Below are 20,651 nucleotides of genomic sequence, written 5' to 3' on the forward strand. Positions count from 1 at the left end.
GGTGTATCACTGTGTTTTTTACTTTTGACCTGGGAACAGTGCTGATAACACCAGCTCAAATGTTTAGTCTGACCAAGGACTTTGTGAGTCTCATGCTCTGCGAGGGAGGAGGGGAAGCTGGGAGGAAGCAGAGACAGGACACCTGACCCAAACTAGCCAAAAAGGTATTCCATATCACAGCATGCATGCCCAGGATGTAACTGGGAGTGACCCGAAAGGGCACTCTCTGCTCGGTTGGGCTCGTTTCGGCAGGTGGTATCGTATTCTCTTCCCTTGTTATTTTCTCTTATCATTATTATTATTGGTGGTAGCAGTAGTGATTTGTGTTATAATTTAGTTACTGGACTGTTCTTATGTCAACCCATGGGAGTCACATTCTTTCATTCTTTCGATTCTCCTCCCCATCCCTCTGGGAGCAGGGGAGGGGCGGGTGGAAGGGAAGAAAGAGGTGGGGGGGGGGGGGGGGGAGTAGAAATTGCATGGCTGCCTTACCAACAGGGCTTAAACCACAACAGTATGTTAATACACAGGAGCTGAATGGAGAAGTTCAAACATTGTGAAGTTCAAATATAATGGCTGCCTGGAAAATAAAATAATGCATTTCATGTTTATTCCTTGCCCTTAGGTTAACAACAGACTTGAAGGTTTCTGAGAACAGAATATGCAATCTTAAACTATGCACAGAACCATCCATATGATGGTTTATGGAATTGCAGCTCTACTGGAGATTAAAATCCATCTTGGAAAGAATACAAGTGACTTGATCATAAGCTTCATATCCAAAGTTAGCTTCCTTAGTGCTTTTCAGCATCTTAGCATCTAGTAGGAATTACAGGACATTACTTAGGGGTTTTATCTTCCTCAGAGAAGATAGCCTTTCCAGAAACAGGCGATCAATATCATAGATCAAGACAAATTTAGTACAGTCAATTAAATGAAGTTAAATGATGGGAAAAAAATTTCAAAGTTAAATAGATTTTTAGTGGTAATTCTGATGTTTATTGTTTCGGACAAGCATACCTTTTGCTCTTTCAGCATCAGCTTTCTGTATGCCTTAAATTTTAGTTCCTTGGTAAACTTGATTGACCTCTTAACCCTCCAGTTTATCTCTTTCTTTTATTGTAAATAAGCTTTCTTCTTTCACACTCCTCAAAAAAACCACTTTACTGTTAATCTGCTTGTTGTTGATTTTAAGCAGGCAGGTACGGCTTTGTTTAAAGATTGAATCAAATCATCATCAGAAAAAAAGACCTTTTATAGGCTTAGATTCATAAAGCTGGCAGGCAGGCAGCATCCAGCCAGTCCTGTGACATTGTTGCCTCAAAAGCTTCAATCTGTCTTTATTTAAATTTTATTTCAATATTGCACTACACAAAAGAAATGCTTTAAGGGACAAAACCTTTTTTCCAGAGACTGGTTTTGTTTGGGTTTGGGTTTTTTGGGTTTTTTTTTTTGTTTGTTGTTTGTTTGTTTGTTTTTCTTGATATTGTGTGGGAAGTTTATGGTTTTGTCCCGTGGGAGTGGAACATCTCCCTTATGAGGAGAGGCTGAGGGAGCTGGGTCTCTTTAGCTTGCAAAAGAGGAGACTGATTGGTGACCTCATCAATGTTTACAAATATGTGAAGGGTAGGTGTCAGGATGATGGAGCTAGGCTTTTTTCAGTGATATCCAGTGATAGGACAAGGGGCAATGGGTGTAAACTGGAACATAGGAAGTTCCACGTTAACATCAGGAAGAACTTCTTTACTGTAAGAGTGACAGAGCACTGGAACAGGTTGCCCAGGGGGGTTGTGGAGTCTCCTACACTGGAGATATTCAAGGCCCGCCTGGACAAGTTCCTGTGTGATGTACTGTAGGTTACCCTGCTCTTGCAGGGGGGTTGGACTAGATGATCTTTTTAGGTCCCTTCCAACCCTTGGGATTCTGTGATTCTGTGATTCTGTTTGGACCCAAGGGATCAAGGGATGGTGAATGGGCAGGGTTGCTGCTGGACATAGACTATGTTGCAAGCATCCCAACAACTGTGTTTATGGGGCTAAGCATGCCAGCTTTGTGCTGCACAGCAGTGGCTCCACGCTGGCTGCCATGCATCTTGTTCCACTGTGCCTGAAGGATTGCTCCTTGGGGAAACTCTCGCCTAGGCTGATGCAGGGCAGTGGGAGCTACACCACAGCTGGAAATGACTTAGGGAAATAAATAATATCTTAATTATCCTCTAGTCTAGAACAGACTTGTTGCCTTCTTTGTGTCTAGAACTACTATTTACACTTGAAACAGTATTATGCATCATTGCTCTGATACGGTGACATTTTAAGCTCTTTCTGGATAACCACACATGATTCCACAAGCTCTAATTCTGCAATCCTGCCTCTGTTCTTTCAGCCTGGTTTTCTTCTAATCCTGTTGCAGTTGAAGTGAGAGAAAATAAATTAGATTTTGTTATTTTTTTGCATTCAGAGGTTCTCTCATTTTTACTGGATTAGCTTGCAAGTTGCTTTATTTGGTGTGCTTATTGTGCCACTAGTAACATTTTATTAGACAATTCAATGCTGCAATCTTGGAGAAATTTACACACTAAATTTGAAGTTTAAAATTAGTAATTTTTTAATATTTTTAGTGTATTGAGAAGGAGCATGGTTAGACCTCTTCCATGGGAAAGGTATGATCTTACTAAAGTATTTGGCTTTAAACTTTAAAATGTTATTTCAGAAATTACCCATGCTGGTTTTTACTGCAAAAGTGAATATTTGGGGGAAACAACAGCAGATCAAAACAAGGAACTTAAAAATGAAACCCTTTTGAGGTTCTGCTGCAGTTGCTGGTAGCATAAACTGTTTTGCATACACATCCATATTTATTAGTTTCTTCACCTGAAGCCCAGCATGAAACATACAATTTCTTTTTATCTGATATCAGTGAAATACTTACTGATTTCTTTGTATTTTCTCAATGTAGTCTCTTCGCTATCCTTGTCTGAGAAAACTGTACCCAATATATGGATATAAAAATTATTCTGATCTTTTTCTTCAATTTGGAAGTGTTAATCTATGATTGTGTATATATGAACATATACCCACTATGTATATAGACCATAAAAATATTGAAAATGGAAATGAAAATTAATTTTTAAAGCTTTTTTGACATTTGAAAATCATATAGCTACGTTAACTTGGCTAATGTTCTCAGCAGATTCTGTAGAGAAATTTGCAAGATTTATATGGTGTTTTCCGTGCAGGAGCTCTGAGAAATTAAGTATCTACACATGCTTTTGGAGACATGTGTTGAGCACTCAGGTTGAATACAGTTACAGTATGCAGATGACAAATGTCCATAACATTATGGATATGTTAAAATTTCCCCAGATAAGAGCTAATGATTGATGTTCTGTTTGATTTCTAAGACAGACATATACATAGAGAATATAAAAGAAGTGACTGTTCAGTGTCTATTGGTTTTGAGAAAATAAACTAGCATCCTTTTCATTGCTCCGTTACTGAATATTGGGCTGCTGAATTTTCCTCTTTGCATGAATGAAAGTAGAACATACTTTAATTCTGGAGCATTTTTCTGTACCTGCCCCTTTTTCCAGCTGCAGGTAGCTTGGACCAGGTATTTTTAGGCAGCAAAGAACCCAGATTCCTGCTGCTTTTTTAATTCTTACAATAAGGTTTGTTTTCGGGCAGATGGGACAGACAAGATCTAACTGTCCTTTATTTTAAACTCATTAATCTTGTTGAAAATGTGAGCAGAAGTTTAAAATATTAACTACTCATTTTTGGAGTGTTTCAAAATGTATAACGTATCTCACCTGTGAAATCAAAAGCCAATTCTCTACTAGGTAAAAAAAATGAAAGAAAATTAGTGAGTGAAGAGTATAGGCATTGATTCAAACTGTGGAAACATTGTGCATCTGGTTAAAACAACAACAACAACAAAATAACCCGAAGGGTTGGAAGACATGTAAAGAGAAATAATATTGAAAGCCATAAAGTTGAAATCAGATTGCATATTGACAAAAGGGTTTAATATCACTTATACCAAAATAGGCAATTGTGATTTTTAGCTGTTTTCACCAGTGCTATGAATTAGAGTAGCAATAAAAGTTTTTTAACCTGAAAACTTCTATTGCAACTGGGTTGTTCCCTTAATTTCTTTATAGTAACCTACCAGCATGCTATTCATAAAATGGATTCGGGTTCAGAAAAGAGCAATGGAAGTTATTGGGAACAGGAATTAATTATACCCTGAAGGAGAAAAACAAAAACCATCCAACACAGAGAACTATACATTTCATTTAACTCTAACAAGCTCATACATACACAAATTATCAAGTATTAGCATATATAATTCAAATACTCAGATGTTTTAGCAGATGAGAAATTACATCAGGTAATCTAGCTTTTATCATAGAAATGCACATGCAGAAAGTTCCACAAGTACCTTTTTTTTTTCTACAGGAATCATGACTTAGTAAAAAGAACAACGTTCTAAGAGGTATTTGGGACTCAGTTTAATTATATGTCATCATTTATTCTCTACTGGCATACGACATTTTACTTTAAACCATCTTTGTTGAACTGCCAGTAGAATAACAAGTAGGATTTTCTTTAGAAACCTTTATCATCTTGAAAATTCCTCTCTAGGAGAGGTAAGAAATATTATATGTATTTGACAGATGAAGAAATGGAACAAGACACAGTAAAAATCATTCAAAGCATCCACCGATTTTGAATCTTAATCTGAAATGACAAAACCACTCACACCCTGCCCCGCCCCCCCCCCCAGTAATTTGCCATTTTGAATAACATTTTATAACCTTGAACCACATAAGTGATAGATATGGGTATTTGCCAATACCCTGTCAATAAACGCTGTATTTTGTTTATTTACCAAAATGAAACTTCAAAATGATGGCCAGTAATGCAAAGTAACACTGGGGAAAAAAGATTTAATCTTGTACAGGAATTTTGAAAGAAAAGACAGCACCTAATTCTCCAGGTCAAAGTGCAGCTTTGCTTTGCTGTAATGTCTCTGTTTTCTCTGTTTTATAGCGGGGAGGTTATCAGCATCTTCCCACTGTAAATAAATATCTCAGCATGCAGTCATTGTTTTGTTTCATGAAGGTGACCTACTCTGTGTATGGAGACAGGAAAAATCTGCAGAGAACTGGCTCCTGAATCTTAAGATCAGTAGTCATTGACCATTAGAACTGGACAGGCAGTTTTAATCCCACCTTTTAAAATTTGCAATTTTTAGGTTTGTGACCTTTTTTTTTTTTTTTTTTTGTATGTGTTCTAAAAAAGGGTCAGAAAAATATGCATTTGGAAAGTTAGGCCACTCTAAGATCTATGAGAAACTTACGAGATTCACAACTACTGGCCTAGGTGGGAAACACTGATGCTCCCTGATAACAATTTCTCCTTTACAATCAGATCCTTTTGTGTCTAGGAGTACTGTTACTTAAAGACTGCTTCCACTACATCTCACATTTATTTTTGTGTCCCCCTTTCATAGAATCATAGAATAGTTAGGATTGGAAAGGACCTCAAGATCATCTAGTTCCAACCCCCCTGCCATGGGCAGGGACACCTTACACTAAACCATCCCACACAAGGCTTCATCCAACCTGGCCTTGAACACCACCAGGGATGGAGCACTCACAACCTCCCTGGGCAACCCATTCCAGTGCCTCACCACCATAACAGGAAAGAATTTCCTCCTTATGTCCAATCTAAACTTCCCCTGTTTAAGTTTGAACCCGTTACCCCTTGTCCTGTCACTACAGTCCCTGATGAAGAGTCCCTCTCCAGCATCCCTATAGGCCCCCTTCAGATACTGGAAGGCTGCTATGAGGTCCCCACGCAGCCTTCTCTTCTCCAGGCTGAACAGCCCCAACTTCCTCAGCCTATCTTCATACAGGAGGTACTCCAGTCCCCTGACCATTCGTGTGGCCCTCCTCTGGACTTGTTCCAACAGTTCCATGTCCATTTTATGTTGAGGACACCAGAACTGCACACAATACTCCAGGTGAGGTATCACAAGAGCAGAGTAGAGGGGCAGGGTCACCTCTTTCGATCTGCTGGTCACGCTCCTTTTGATGCAGCCCAGGATACGGTTGGCTTTCTGGGCTGCGAGCGCACACTGCCGGCTCATGTTCATTTTCTCATCAACCAGCACCCCCAAGTCCTTCTCTGCAGGGCCACTCTGAATCTCTTCTTTGCCCAGTCTGTAGCTGTGCCTGGGATTGCTCCGACCCAGGTGTAGGACCTCGCACTTGTCGTGGTTGAACTTCATAAGGTTGGCATCAGCCCACCTTACAAGCATGTCAAGGTCCCTCTGCATGGCATCCCTTCCCTCCAGCATATCAACCGGACCACACAGCTTGGTGTCATTGGCAAACTTGCTGAGGGCGCACTCAATCCCACTGTCCATGTCAGTGATGAAGATGTTAAACAAGACCAGTCCCAACACCGATCCCTGAGGGACACCACTCGTTACCGGTCCCCAGCCAGACATCGAGCCATTGACCACAACTCTTTGTGTGCGGCCGTCCAGCCAGTTCTCTATCCATCGAGTGGTCCATCCATCAAATTGATGTCTCTCCAATTTAGAGACAAGGATGTGGCGTGGGACAGTGTCAAACGCTTTGCACAAGTCCAGGTAGATGACATCAACTGCTCTACCCTTGTCCATCAATTCTGTAGCCCCATCATAGAAGGCCACCAAATTGGTCAGGCAGGATTTCCCCTTAGTGAAGCCATGCTGGCTGTCACCAAGCACCTCCTTGTTTTTCATGTGCCTTAGCATGTTGCCCAGGAGAATGTGCTCCAAGATTTTACCAGGCACAAAGGTGAGACTGACTGGTCTGTAATTCCCTGGGTCTTCCATTTTCCCCTTCTTGAAAATGGGGGTTATATTTCCCTTTTTCCAGTGGTCGGGAACTTCACCTGAGTGCCATGATTTTTCAAATAGGATGGCCAGTGGCTTCGCAACTTCATTCGCCAGCTCCTTCAGGATCCACGGATGGATTCCATCAGGTCCCACGGACTTGTGTGCATTCAGATTTTTAAGATGGTCTTGAACCAGATCCTCTCCTACAGTGGGCCCAAGGTCTTCATTCTCACAGCCCCTGTGTCTACCTTCTAAGACCTGGGTGGTGCAGCCAGAGCCTTTGTCAGTGAAGACTGAGGCCAAGAAGTCATTCAGAGCCTTAGCCTTCTCCAAATCCTGTGTAACCGGTTCTCCCAGAAGCTTCCTCAGGGGGCCTATGTTGTCCCTAGTCTGTTTTTTGTTTGCTACATACCTGTAGAATCCCTTCCTGTTATACTTAACATCCCTGGCTAGGTTTAATTCTAACTGGGCCTTAGCCTTCCTAACCTGGTCCCTAGATTCCCGGACAACATCCCTGTACTCTACCCAGTCTGCCTGTCCTTGCTTCCATTTTTTATAAGCCTCTTTTTTCCTTTGAATTTTCCTCAGCAGCTCCTTATCCATCCAAGGAGGTCTCCTGGCCCTCCTGCCGCACTTCCTTCTAGTTGGGATGCAACACTCCTGAGCTTGTAGCAGGTGATTCTTGAATATCAACCAAAAGTCTTGGGCCACCCTGCCCTCCAGGGCTATATCCCAGGGAACCTTACTAAGCAGGCTCCTGAAGAGGCCAAAGTCTGCTCTTTTGAAGTCCAGGGCAGTGAGCTTGCTGCACACTCTTCTCACTGTCCTGGGGATCTCAAATTCGACCATCTCGTGATCACTGCATCCAAGGCTTCCCTGTAGTACCACATTCTCAACAAGCCCTTCCCTGTTGGTGAGCACAAGGTCAAGCATGGCACCTCTCCTTGTCGGCTCCTCTATTACTTGCAGAAGGAAGTTGTCTTCCACACAATTGAGGAACCTCCTGGATTGCTTGTGCCGTGCAGTGCCATTGTTCCAACAGATGTCAGGGTGGTTGAAATCCCCATGAGAACAAGGGCCTGCGAGCATGAGGCTTTTCCTATCTGTCTGTAGAGTGCTTCATCCACAGGTTCTCCTTGATCAGGCGGCCTGTAACAGGTCCCCACAGTAATGTCTCCCATGGCTGTTTTCCCTTTAGCCCTGACCCACAAACTCTCTGTAAACTGCTCACCTGCCCCCAGACAGAGTTCCATACTCTCCAGCCTATCCCTAACATAAAGGGCAACTCCCCCTCCCCGCCTGCCGGGCCCGTCTTTTCTAAAGAGCCTGTAACCTTCCATTCCAACACTCCAGTCATAAGAGCCACCCCACCATGTTTCTGTGATGCTTATTATATCATACCCCCGTAGATGTGCACACATCTCTAATTCCTTTTGTTTGTTCCCCATGCTATGGGTGTTTATATAGAGGCATCTGAGACGAGCTCCAATTGAAGCCGGCTTGTTGGCTGGAGCAGCCGGAATATATGTGCATTGTTACGAGCATTTGTTATAGGTGTTGGCAACTGACTGGGTGTGTTGGGATGGAATGATGCCCCCCTCCCCCAATACATCTAGTTTAAAGCCTCCTTGACCAGTCTGGCAAGCCTCCTACCAAAACTGTTCTTCCCCTTTACCAGAGCAGCTCCACCAGCCCTCAGTAGATCTGGCCTACTAACTTCAGTCCTATGTTCAAGACACCCAAACCCCTGACTATGACACCACCCTTTTAACCATTTATTGACCTGGCCAGTCCTCCTAGCTTTTTCTTGGTCCTCCCCTGTGTCCTGGAGAATTGACGAAAAGACTATCTGAGCACCGGAGCCCCTAACCACCTCTCCCAGGGCTCTGTAGTCTTTCTTTATGGTCCCCAGGCTACTACTATCTATAACCCTAGCACCCACATGGATCAACAGGAATGGGCAATAGTCCATGGGACTTACTAGAGCAGGCAGCCTCTCTGTAACATCCCTGATCTGTGCCCCTGGTAGGCAGCACACCTCCCTTGAGACGGGGTCAGGCCAACAGACGAGTGCTTCCATCCCTTTCAAAGTAGAGTCCTCTATTACTACGACCCGCCGCTTTTTCTTTGTAGTGCCGGTAGAGATCTTTACCTGTGCATAATCCGGCTGTTTGCGGTGCAAGTGCGTTTCCTTGTTAGTCTCCTGCAGGACAGCAAAGCGGTTTCATCCTGGTCGAGTCAGTTTTCAAGAGGTGGAAACACAAGAAACATGGAAAGAGAGAGTGCAGTCCCATGACAGCTCTAAATCAGTATTCTCCTTGTTTTCTCACTCTATCTGAATGTGTGTTCATATAGTTCCCACTCCTGCTGGCGTTGGCACAGATACTCGTGGGTTTGCTGAAAGCAAACATTGCTAAAAAACTTTTGGCTGGCAGTGGGGCGCACAGGATGATGTGAGAAAGAAGGCAACAGCATACAGCAGAGCCTGGGAGAGTGGGAGGGACCATGAGGGTCTCAGCTTCTGTTCACATTGCAAAGGGATTAATGGTGCATACTTTCCTAGTACAGGCTGTTGCTGCCAGAGCAGTAATTTCTGAAACATGTCTCTTTCTTGGTATATGTGGAGAAGCAAGGTGAACGAAACAAGCTCCATGCAGGCAGTCTGCAGAGGCAGAGCCTTAGCAGGGGTCTACTGCAGAAACACGCTGCTTTGGTACTATTTCCCAGAGGAATGGCAAAGAGTACATACCTGACAAACTGATCACTGTGTGCTAAATTTCAAAGCTTCTAGACCTGCAGTGAAGAAATTGTGACAAAGCAAAACAAGAACAACAAAGTGTAAGTAGCAGGGGAGCTTTGAGCAACCTTGGGTCTAGTGCAAGGTACCCCTGGTCATGGCAGGGAGGTTGGAATTAGATGATCTTTAAGATCCTTTCCAACCCAAACCATTCTATAATTTCTTTAATTATGGTAATAGTTTTTTTTTTTTTGTTGCTACTTTAAAAAACAAATCCCTGAAGCAGTAATATGAGGAGGTATCTACCTCCCATGGAAAGTTTCAGCCTATACGTATGAAGTTAAAAAAAAATTAACAATAACCTGAAAATGGACCCAAATATTGGAAATGAACATGCAAGATTAAGTATAGGTGAGCTAATACCTGTCTTGTAAGCCACACAATGATCTGGAGAAATTATGACATCTGCAGGTGAACGTGAACCTTAAGTGTTAGAAAAGGTGACGTATCCATATCTTTTTTAAAAGAGTATTAGGATAATTATTCCATGTCAAGGTACATGGCAGTATTTTGACCTTATAAACGAGTCTGTGACACAATTTTTATTACTTTATTTTGAAATAAAACTGTTTTACATAAAGCCTTACAGACAATACATGGAGAAAATTCAGCATTATTCATTTTTTCATTCATACATTACTAAAGCTGCCAGATAGATATACCATTATTGTGAGTGACATTATGGTGTGAATCTATTGCTGCTTCTAGGGCATGGCATAATATACTCATTACCTCTCCAGCACTGCATATGCCTAGAAATGCTTAGGGAATGGTTGTTGTTGCCGTACTAACGGTACACCAGAAAAGGTATTTAAAAGATTAATCTTCATATTAGTCAGAATTTTGTCCTGGGAGACCTTGAATGATTAAATTGGTTGTTATCTGAAACATTTATAACTCTCTTGGCTTCTGATTTTAATACAGAAACTTGTTTATTATGGACAAAGTGTTCTATTGGTAACTTATGTTCATGGTAGTCTAGAAAGACTGGAAGACATTAGGGAAGTAACAGGCAGAATGCTCTCCTGAATTGCATCAGGGTGAACATGAGTTTCAGAAGTGCTAAGCTGGTTTAAGATTTGTTCAACTTTTAACAATGTCACAGGATGTCACAGAATCCTTTCTGTATGTTGTATGCCCACATCTGCAATTATCTCAGTTCAGTAGCATGAAACTTTGTTAATGTAGATGTGTTCTGAACATTTCCTAGTGAGGGAGAGTGCCTGGAGAAGAACCTGAAACCTTGAAGTTTTGTTGATCAGTGCCAATTGGGCAGTTTTTCACCTAAAGGTTTGGTTCTGTTTGTAGTGTGAGGATATGACTGTCCAGGGGATTTCTACAAAGTGAAACATTTTGTTCTTCCAGGTGTCTGTTGAGCTAAAGAAAGATCAACCCTAGCATATGAACAGCTCTACATAAGAACATCTATGGCCATCACTGTCAGCATATGTAAAACTTGCTTGGAGCAGTATGAAAAGGCTGTAAAGAGAGACAAAATAGGCCTACTATGGACAAAGCAGCTGATTCAAGTTCTTACTAACAAGAGCTCTTAGTACACAGAGTTGCTGGTCTTAATTATGTCTCTTGAAAATTTTGAGATTATGTTGAACCATGACAGCTGTCCTGTTTAGATACCACTATTCATTGCATAGCTAGTTAGGATTTTTTTTTTTTTTTTTTTTTTGCAAAGATGGAATAAAAGTGTTGAAATTTTGTATCAAAAAGTTCTCAGAGATTATTATTATTTTGCAAGGCTTACTCTTTGAATTGGTAGGAATTTCAGAGAACTGATAAAAATGCATGATGCTTGCCCCACAGACCATATAAGATATTGCTTATCCACATGTGCCAGAGATAATCTTGTATGTTTTGGATGAAATGGTCAGTGATTGCAAATTCTGAAACAATATTCTCCAACACTCCAGCAGCATACACACATATTTGTTTAATAGAACAATATTCACTAATTCCTTATTTCTCCCATAGAGTAGTGCTAATCCTTGTAAACCAGAGTCGTCTTATTTCATCTGCTAATCATAGCATTTGTCTTCTGAAATTTGGTATAATTTGACAACAGCTGAAATTACTATGTGACATTTTCCTTCCCCAGATTAGATTAATTATTTCTTAATCACATCAGTATCATTCTGTGAAAGCTGCATAAAAATCACGATCTCAGAGAAGTAACCTATTACCTGTGGAAATCTTTAGTATGCTGGCCACTGGCAGCCAGAATCAGACCATGCCTGACTTTGGAAGGTTTTGTTTTATTCAGAGTTGTTCTCCTTTGTCCTGTCAGAACGTTCAAGTAAGATACAGTTTCTGAAGAATCTGGTGAAACGTGTCTTCTATAAATTTGAATGGCCCTCTTGATCACATTGAAGAGCATCTGACAGGCATAATAGAGATGCAACTTGTAGTGCCACTTGTGATTATTTAAAATTTAAATTGGCTTGTTGAAATATACTCTGAATGGTTGTGGAAACCTAGAAGAATTTTCTGTTGTCATTTTTGAAGTTTCAATTTAGCACAGCTCTTTTTAATATATTTGCTAATTTAAGCTTCATGATATTATTTTAAAATAATTTTTTCTAGATGTCAGATTTCTAAATAATTGTGCAGATGCATATAGAAAATCATTCCTAACTACTGTTATTCTCAGAATCTTGACTGTCAGGTGTCTTACATCACAAGTGAATACTGCAGAATCCTAGAATGTGATTTTGAGAGGAATCAGTGAGGAATACTTAAATAGATGTTCTGTATCTTTGCAGATAGTGAATATGTAACCTCAGAGTAGAAACCATATTTCAGAGCAAGTCTGCATGGATGAGAGGATGCTGAGCTGTCACTCAGGGACATAAATATTCACAAAATAGTATTTTATTTTTGAAGCTAAGAGCATAACAACAACTTTGTTGTTTCTGCTTATTTAAAAATGTGTACTTTAGAACTTTCACAATTACCAAGAAAAAAAAAAAGATGAAAAAAATGATTTATTTTTCATGCTTTGAAGTAAAACCTACATAAATTATGATATTTTATATAATATATAATATTAATCAAATTAATTTTACAAACCATGTATCACATAGCCCATACTGCAAACATAATATTCCTGGCCACTGCACTAAAATATTTATAATCTTTATATAAGCATTCAGTTTTCCAAAATAAACTAAACCAGACATTTCAAAAGTATTTAATGAAAGATTTATAAAACCAAAAAAACACAAATCAGCCAAGCAAAAACATAACCCAAAATCAAAATGATCAATGAAACGTAGAACAAAACGCAACTCTTACACTTTCAGTAGGTAAGTCAGACGGAAAGTCAAATAGTAGAAAACTATTGCAAGTACTGCAATTCTTTTATCACCATGGCTTTTATTTATTTGGAAGATAACATGGTAAAGTGGAACACAACAGAGGAGTCAGGAGGGTGAAGCAGCAGCAAGGAAAATGTGAGAAAGGAGAGTTTGTAAGCAAACAGCCATGGAATTCTGGATTTATAGATCCATCTCTCTTTAAAAGTTCTTTGTACATCTTATAAAATCAGCGTTTCCTGCTTTGGCAGAGCTTTCATCTTAAAACACGCATCTTGATACTGTCTTCTAGTTTTCTTCAATGATATTTGGTGAAACAGGGATATATAACATCTAGGTCCTTCCCTTAGCAACTCTCGGTGTAGCAGCAACTTTAAGACTATTTTCTGATTCCTTTTCAGTGTAATAAGCTGTTCTTTGTCTCCTCTTTATCTGTAGACTGTTCTGTTATGCCCTGAGAGTATAGCTCATAGGTTATACTTGCTTATTCCTGTGTCTGTCAATATTCATCATCATATGATCAATAATTTACCAGCTGCTTTCTTCTAGCAACACAAACTAGTGACACAAAAACCAGCCCAAGAATGTGTCATTTGTGGCTCAACTCAGTTGCCTGTTGCTATTGTGACATCTCAGCAGTGACTTTATCTATGTGGCTTTCATACTGCTATCATGCAGCTTTGACCAAAAACTATGCCTTCATTCAGGTAAATCGCCAATACCCATTTTGCACAATGCATTTTACTAGGTGAATATACTACATGCTGGGAGAAGTGCATTACAGTGGTGCATAACAGGGCAGAGTTTTAAACAGAACAAAATTCTTTTGCTCGTTTGTTCTAAATACTTACTAGCTGTGAAATTTGTGCATCGTTTATTGTTGACCTCATTCTGGTGCTTTTATAGCAGATGTTAGCTTGCTGTATGAATGGTCTGAAACTAGATGGGATAAGAGTATTTTCAACATAGAAGCCATGCAAACACTCCTTTGTGTAGGAGGAAGAGCTGATTTGGGAGAGAAATGTACTCCCACAGGAATTAAAGACTATTGTAAGGCTATTAACTGTTTTATCTAAACAGATAACACGATTTAGAGATGAGGGCACCTCTTTGGTTGTGCTTTCTCTAACATATGCACACAACAACATAGTTTGCATATTAAAAAATGGCAGCAGTATACCCTTGAAGTGAAGAAATGCAGCTGCATCTTGGGATGTATTATCAAATATCCAGAATATCAAGGGAAGCAGTTCTTTCCCTCTGGCATTTATAACACCATATCTGGTGTTCAATGTCCACTTTTGTGCTCCACAGTACAAAACTGTCAGCGGTATGCTGTTAGAGAGAGCCACCATGGTAAGAGGGCTGAAGCACGATAGAAGGGGCAGAAAGAGCAGGGTTTGTTCAGTCTAAAGAAGAGAAGGCTGGAGGCAGACGTTGCTATATAGAAGTAGCTGATGTGAGGGTAGAGAGAAAACAGAGCCAGACTCCTACATAAGATGCACAGCAGTAGGACAAAAGACAAGATAACTAAGCTGGAACTTGGTAAAGTTTTGTTAGATATTAAGTGGAAAATAATTCACCCTGAGTGTGGTGTGACACTGGCACAGATGGCCCTTAGATGTTGATGATCTCTGTCATGGCGATACTCAAAAGAGAACAGGACAAGGCCCTAAACAACCTGTTTCTAAGTGGAGCTGCTTAAAGCATAATGCTGGTCTGTATGACTTTCACAAGTCATTTTCAACATAGAAGTCTTGCATATCAGCGATTCTATGTAAAATATCGAAACCCAGCCAAAATAAAATACTCCATGAAAAGAAGGTAAGAAAGAGAACACTACAGGATTCTGCATGCTAATTATCTAATCTGTGTGGCAGATGCCAGTATTTGCATCATGAGGGGAAATACAAAACCATTAAAAGATATAAAAATATAATAATAAATATGTTTACCAAATTTCTTGAGTATTATCAAAGTAGCTAAGGAAATAATATCATTTATTTGGTCCATCTTTGATGTTTTCATTGTAATTGTACTTGTCATTAGAGTACATTTACATTGCAATTGATGCTCTTGGGTTAGAGTGTTCTGTGGCTGCTGTACTGGCATAGTATTTTATCTTATTTGTCAGCCACAGCTTGTGATATGTTATGACATGACATAAAGCTGTGCAACATAAAAAAGAAAAAATAAAAAGTGAGTCATTCACTCTGGCATAATTTCTATAGTGCAAAATAGTTTTTTGCTTCTAATTCAAGCCTCAGAACCAAATACATCAGTTTCCAGTCATGACTTGTGTTAATGCAAATACATTGCGTCCTAAAGGAAACATAAGGCTCCAGAAGTACTGTTTTTTGTTTTGTTACAGACTGTTGTTTCTTTGGGGTTTTTTTTTATGCTATAGAGCTATACAAAATTGTCTACATTTTAACAGCATGCTTTTCAAATACTAGGTTTCTTTTCTATAATGATGGCTACTGTGGCAGTAGAAGATAATCCCATACATTAAATCCCAAAATTAGCAGATCAAGTCAGACTAATCTGAATCAAAATATAGCCTAAGAAATAATGGAATTGGAAGAAGCTTCTCTGAAAACAACAAATAGGCTTTGAAGAAATACTTTCAGTATTTTTCCTCTTATTTAATGTTCATATAATGTTCACGGACCTGTGCATGTCGATATGTCATCACACATGTATTTTCAAAAAGAATTGTAATTGACGTTATTTGCTTGCTTCTTGATTTACTAAGTTTTAATGGGTTAAGACTTAAACAGGGAAAGTTTAGATTGGATATAAGGAGGAAGTTCTTTGCTGTAAGGGTGGTGAGGCACTGAAATGGTTGCCCAGGGAAGTTTTAAATGCTCCATCCCTGGCGGTGTTCAAGGCCAGGCTGGACAGAGCCTTGGGTGGGATGGTTTAGTGTGAGGCATCCCTGCCCGTGGCAGGGGGTTTGCAACTAGATGATCTTAAGGTCCTTTCCAGCCCTAACCATTCTAGGATTTTATGATTCTATGACTATCCTCAATCTACTGCAGTTCTTAAGTTCAGTAATGCAATGTTTTGTGTGAATGGAGTTACTAAGAATTGTCAAGATTATAAATGACTGTTATTTACTTAAATACATATTGTGCACAATCAATTGGTGTTTGCAGAGAATAAGAGAATCATAGAATCCTTTGGGTTGGAAAGTCCCTTAAAGATCATCTGGTTCCAACCCCACTGCCGTGGGCAGAGACACCTTCCACCAGACCAGGTTGTTCCAAGCCCATCCAACCTGGCATACCTAATTTCAGATGATTAGATTTCTGTCCTTAAATATATTTGCAGCAGTAAGCCAAAGGAGAACCAAATACTTGCATTGGGCACAATCTCCAATCAAAATTACATGAGAGTATTGGAGAGAGGAAGAAATTGTCAGATATCTTCTCTGGATAACTTCATGCATGCAACCTAAGGTTACATGTATGAAGATTTAAACAGCTCTTCTATCCAAGAATCAAATAGGGGCACAATAAGACTGGCATCATTGTATATAGGATTTTCATTCCTTTTTTTTTTTTTTTTCTCCTTAAGACGCAAACTAGGTCTATCAAATGACCCGGGTGTTTTACTGAGCAGTTAAGGATTACTGTTTTCTAAGATTTTACTTGGATAGGTCTAAAGAACTATAACTTGTATTACATGGTCTTGTATATTCTCTCACAGTTCTTACTCTCTGTCAGACCTGCATATATACTGTTATAAGGAATAGATTAAAAATTGCATCCTTTTATGATGATTCACCAGGGTGATCTAATCTTTGCCAGACATAATTTCCACAATGAAATTATATACATTGCTTTTAAGTGTGGCTTCAATGAGATTATTTTGGAGACTATAACACAACAATTCATTGAGTTGCCTTGATATGTTTGTAGGATGTACTGTAATGTTATTTGGCATGTGCCATACAAGATATACAAGGTTCTAAGAGGCCTGGTATAACCAGGTTTTATTTTTGAAGTAAATTACTTTTGTATGAAACAGACTGGAAAATCTATCCTGAGTATATATGCTAACATGAATTTTCTGTAATATATTTGACTATCTTATTATGGCAAAACTACCCCTCTTATCTTTCAACTTCCAATATTCTCTTTTTCTCTTGCAAATGTCTGTGAAACTCTCAGTCTTGCTCTGTCATTCCTTCCTCTGACTTTTGAATGATTCATAACAATAAAGATAAAAAGACAGTGAAGGACAGAATTACATATGAATTTTTATTCATTGGAGGTTTTCTCTTGAAATTCATATTCTGTGTTGTCCAGCTGAAATCTCCAGCTGAACATTTAGACTTGAATTTAGTGAACTTTGTTTCTTACAATCGTGTGTCTGTGTCCCCTTACCTGGTAAGAGTTTGTGAGATTTGGCTCATTCCTAATCATGTTTTGAGTCATCTTTGGGTCCTTTTGACTCAGCAGATATTCCATTTTCTAATTTAATAATGCCTAGCCAGGTAAACCAGCCAATTCCTTGCATAGCATTTGAGGAAAGAGCTCTGTGGTGTTCTGCTCTTCCACTACAGGACTTTCTAATCACTTGCAGTGGCACACCCACAGTAACACTTCCTCTTCTTTCAAAATTTGATCTTCAAGAATCATAATTCCAGAATGATTCTAATAAGTGATCCAAAAAGGCGAATTAGGTTGCTTGTGAATATGCTAGTGGGGAAAACAAGCATCCCTGCAAAAAAATTACATAGACTTGAGAAATTTAGAAGACTGATTCTTCAGCACCGAGGACTACTATGGTGGAAGTTAATACCATTCCAGCCCTACCCATTACAGAAAGTTTGGAAATGTGATGGTTATTCATTGTTATCAGAGAAAATGAGACAGAGACTTACATACCAGAATGTTAGCATATCAATCACTTTTAGAAGTTCATCTCTTGCCTAGACATATATAATTTTGCTTCATGTTATCCATTCAGTGTTAATACTATATAATTTTATAAGCATTCAGATTTTATCATGTTACTCTTCTCTATCTGTCCCCTCACTGGTTCATGTTCTTTTTGTGATAAATTATACAATCCTCTTGCCTTGAGGCTGCAAAGTCCATCTTCCACCCCTCCTGTAATCTGTAATTCAGCATCAAGAGTATTGCTGCAGACAACAGCAAAATGCTGACAGTTTCCACCATGCTTCTCAGATAAACACAACCAGGTTTATTCTATTGCTGCCCAGCAGCCTACCTACAAACATATGAGCAGCTTTTCAATTTTTTCCCTCCAAATGTTACCTCAGATTTTCTTGTTATGTGTTGCCTGCATGAAGTTTTTAACAGTCTGAACGGTTGTCATATGCATTGGCCTACCACGGAGGATCCCGTAGTTTCATTGCTTCTTTGAATACCCCATTCCATAAATTACTAAATTTGAAATTTCTGTTAAGACCATTTTCAGTCTCTTTTTGTACAGTATCAAGCTCAATGAGTAGAGGTCTCTAAACAGGACTGTGTACTATCCTGATAGTTTATTTATGAGTGAAAACTGACATGATTCACAGCTGAAGGGTGGTGTTGGTGTTTTTTTTTTCCCCTGTTCAACTAGCTGTGACTAATTGTTAAAAGCTTTAGGCAGCTTTCAAATTAATGGATTTGTAAATAGACTAAAAGGCAGCTTTTTATAAAAATGAATGTTTATTACAGATTTTTATTAGAAGAAAGAAAATAATAAAGACAGAATAAAGTTAAAGCTGTCATCCATAATTTATCTGAGAATCTCTTTTTACTTTTAATTACTTAGTGGGTTTGTATGCAAAAACAGCACACAGTTTTCAATGGAAATCAGAAGTACAGGAAACTTTAAGAGTAAAAAAACCTCTCAGTGTGCAACTTATTCCTCCTTAGTTTGGTATAGCCTGGTTCTTCTGCCAATCTGGGTTGCTTATAAGCACCATATATTATTCTGCAGTTTGGTGTCTGAGCAAGTAAGGAAGAGAAGTTTGAAGTAACTGTTGTTTGGAATATCTATGTTTGTTAGTCAAGTCCTGCAAATTGGTTTTATGTCAGCATTCAAAACCCACTAATAAAGGTACTGTTTTCATTGCTCATACACTGAGGGAATAGAGATAGTTTTCATATATTATAAACTGAAGAAAATAAATGGAAAAGAAAATGGAATCGGGAAGCAGTTCGTGTTTCCAAAGACATTGCCAAAAGGTTTCCAGTCTGAAGATTTAAAAAAATCCCAAAACAACTTTTGAGACATTTTAATCTCGGTGTAACACAGCCATTATCAGCCTGCGGAATACTGAGTGAGAGATTAAGTATGTTTACTAATTTGAGATCTAATTAAAAAGCTGCATGACAGAAGAAATTAGGAACATCTCATAATAAAATTCTCTAAACTAAATGTTAGCTGTTGACAGAACTTGGACTAAGAATAAAGCTGACAATTTATACTTCCTTTCAAAACAATGTTCCCATTATGGACAGAATTATAACAATGTTCCAGTCTGTGGCAGATACATACACCCATTTATTTTATATGAACATATGGATAACCATTATGATCTGTACACCTCAGCAGGGTAGACAGGTATTTGGTTTGTTTTTTTGGGGGGAAAGGGAAACCGCCAAACAAAAACAAACACCAAAACCAAACCAAACAAAAAACAAACAAACAAAAAAAAAACCCAAACAACAAACAAACAAAAAAAACCCAAGAAAGTAATTTTGGAAGAATTACCTTTATACTCAGATCAAGAACTATCATGTTTCTTGTTGCAGCAGTTTAAAAAACAGTTGAGAGGTCTCAAGTTGTTATTAGCATTTTAATGAGTTGAACACTTGTCTTCAATACATTAAAATAGCGAGCCTAATTTCTTCCATTTTTCCAAATTTAGAAAATCTTCAGAAATGGATTGAGAGGAAGATGGAAGATGAAAATCAGTGATTCTCAGGACACAGGCATAAGGTTCCCACAGGTGTAAGATTATGATTAAAAAGGACAACAGTGGAGATACTGGATTCTATACCTAGATAGTAGAGCAATGTTGCTGAAAGAGTCACAATATTATTAAATTATTTTGATTTTACTTTTTACTTTCATAAAAGACTTCTGGAAAAACCTATCTGCCTTAGGTCTATATGGCAACATAATTTTAGCCTAATTATGTAGATTAATGTCTTTATTATGTATGCAGCCACTTTAAAAACACCTATAATTCCTGGAAAAGTTAATAGTTGGAGTAGACAAATCCAGTGATTCAGTGCTCTGGAAAGAAATAAAAAGGTGATAACAAGAAAAACAACATAGCAGGTGCCTGTAACATTTTTCAGAACTTCAGCTTGTCTCAAAAAGAGTAATAAAATTACTAGTGCAAAGCCACTAATATTGGTCAAAAGGAGTATTCATTATTTTGGAGACTGGAAAGACCAGTATTTGATAGATTTTCTCAGTATTCATTGTGTCTTGCTCTCAGTCTTTGAGGCATGCAGACATTCAGATTGTATGCAGAGGTTCCTTTAATAACTTAGAAGAAAGCTCATCCTGGTGTTACTTCATCCCAAGCATTTTATAACTCAGGGAGGATGTTTAGTGGCTGCCAGGAGTGTCAAAGATTTATTTTATCCTAATTTCTTTGC

At 38.9% G+C, this 20,651-nt stretch overlaps 1 long non-coding RNA gene across 1 annotated transcript in view; it reads left to right on the forward strand.

Moving 5' to 3' along the window:
• LOC136009272 (uncharacterized) overlaps positions 1-19,988 on the forward strand; it is a 76,466-nt gene extending 56,478 nt beyond the window's left edge. Inside the window, exon 4 of the long non-coding RNA XR_010610453.1 lies at positions 19,910-19,988. This is a non-coding gene — a long non-coding RNA (uncharacterized LOC136009272). The remainder of the gene's footprint in view (positions 1-19,909) is intronic.
• The last annotated feature ends 663 nt before the right edge of the window (positions 19,989-20,651 follow it).

Source organism: Lathamus discolor, chromosome 2, assembly GCF_037157495.1.
Source record: "Lathamus discolor isolate bLatDis1 chromosome 2, bLatDis1.hap1, whole genome shotgun sequence".
Lineage (NCBI taxonomy): Eukaryota > Metazoa > Chordata > Aves > Psittaciformes > Psittacidae > Lathamus > Lathamus discolor.